The sequence below is a fragment of the Arachis hypogaea genome, chromosome 20, assembly GCF_003086295.3.
Source record: "Arachis hypogaea cultivar Tifrunner chromosome 20, arahy.Tifrunner.gnm2.J5K5, whole genome shotgun sequence".
Taxonomy (NCBI): Eukaryota; Viridiplantae; Streptophyta; class Magnoliopsida; order Fabales; family Fabaceae; genus Arachis; species Arachis hypogaea.
The window spans coordinates 37,470,283-37,472,561 of NC_092055.1; positions in this window are offsets into that span (position 1 = coordinate 37,470,283).

The following is a 2,279-nucleotide window of genomic DNA, read 5'->3' on the forward strand; positions in this document are numbered from 1 at the left end:
GACTCTGCCGAGAAACTTTTGTTACAAAAATCCCATTGTTGGATGGGTGATTTTGAATGTTTCAAAAGGAATCTTTAACTTTCCGTGGTTTTGGAAGTTTTGGAAAGAGGAAGCCGAGAGTGGCTTGTTTTAAAAAGGGAATTTTCCTTGAGTAAAAGTGGTTTATGAGCCTGAGATAATTTGAGAAAATGAGATCTTTAAAGCCAAGGCTGAAAAGAGCTGAAACTTGATTTCAAAGTGAAATAATTTGAGAAAAAGTGATATATGGCTTAAATGCCGATTTTATGAATTTGATGATTTTGAATGGTGGAAGTGTTGTTTTATTATGGGCCGGAATGGCTGTGCATGATTATGAATATTGTTTGGTTCGGGATTGAACCGTGAGCTGGAATGGCTATGTATGATATGAATATTGGATGGTTCTGGACTGAACCGTGAGCCGGATGGCTGAGATGGATGTTGATCCTTGGATGAGATTGAATGCATGTATATGCTGAATCATTATAAATGCGAATGTTGCACTTCCACTATCGGAGATGAGAGTTTTCCTGGGAGGAAGCAGTGGCTAGCCACCATGTGCTCCAGGTTGAGACTCGAAGCTCTTTTGACCCTATGTCGTAAGTGTGGCCGGGCACTGTGAAAGTCCTGGATGAGCTCGCCCCCGTAAATATTCACCAGTGAGGGTGATGGATATGGATCATGATTATGATCAAGATTATGATGAGTATAACTCGAGTTGGGGATGCGCGACAGAGGGACAGTCCAATGGTTAGCTACCAGGACTTGTCGAGTTGGCTTTATAACCGACAGATGATATCATCAGCCACTAGGGACAGGAATGCATCATATGCATCTATGTGACATTGCTTGGGTGTGCATATTATACTTGGTTTGCCTATGTGATTAATTGCTAATTGTTCTACTTGCAATAACTGTTTGTTTGTGCTTGCATCTTCCTATTTGTGTTTGCTACTGGGACTCTGTTGGACTGTGGTGATTGGTTGATGGTTGGATTGTTTGGGCCTAGGGCCGTGGTTGGAATAAGATGAACCGAGGATTGATTTCGGTTTTGTGTTTCTATTTTGGAATAAAATATGAAAGGATATTTTGTTTCAGCATAGATAAATTGTTTTGAAAGGCTTTTGAGTTTTTGAGAATTGAATGGTTCCTCTTTCAGAAAAGATTTCCGACTTTACTTTTATTGTAAACCATTGTTTTTGAAAAGAGGCATAAGACGGTTATTAGTCACTGGTACAGTTTATCTTCACGTATCCTATTACAGTAATTCCCAAAAACCCTCTACTGAGAACCCTTTTCGAGGATGATGTTCTCACGCCCCCTACATTTTTCCCCTTTCAGGATATGGGCGCAGAAGTTACAAAGAGTTTATGTAGTTGTTGTTGAGATACTCTGTATTGTTTTAGTTATGGTTTATTGAACCCTCGCCTTTATCTTGATATATACTGTAAGAAGGATAGGAATTGTATTGGTTAATGCTTGTAATATTATATATGTATATGTATATATATGGATGCACCCTTTATGAGTTTTTGTAAGTTGTATGGTATCTATGGATGTACGTTATTGAAAGAAAGTGTTTTCGGGAGTGGTGTTGCGGTTTAAAGTTTTAAACAGGCTCATATTTTAGTATTAAATAGTATAAAAGTCGTCGTAATGTCCGAACTATCAGAGTGGCGCAGCTGGAAGCGTGAACTTTGGTAGTTAGGGTGTTACAACACATATGCATTGATTTTTTTTTTATTGAACTTTACTTTGGGGCATTTTTTCTCCTTTTTATTGCTTCTCTTTTTCTTTCTTTTTCTATATATATATATATTTTTTTTTCTTTTATATATATATTTTTTCTTTTTATTTTTCTCTTTTTTTTTTCAAACTAAAATATATACAAAAACATCAATGCATATGGTTTAAACATAATTGATACATGAGTATGTACCAAATTCCCATGATTTTCAACAAAACCACAAAATATACTTTTATCTCTACCCAATGTTTCCCACTCTCCCAAAATAAAATGATAAACACTCTCACTAGCCTAAGCTAATCAAAGATCCAAACAAGGAACATTTATTATTTTTCTCTTAGGCTTGTAATGTGCCAAAATTAAGAATAAATGGGTTTAGCGTAGGCTCAAAGTTGGTTAACAATGGAAGATAAAAGGTAGGCTATTTGGGTAAGTGAGCTATTGAATAATGGCCTCAATCATATAAATGCATTCATACATAAAATAATGGACATAAAGAATCAAACAAATCAAA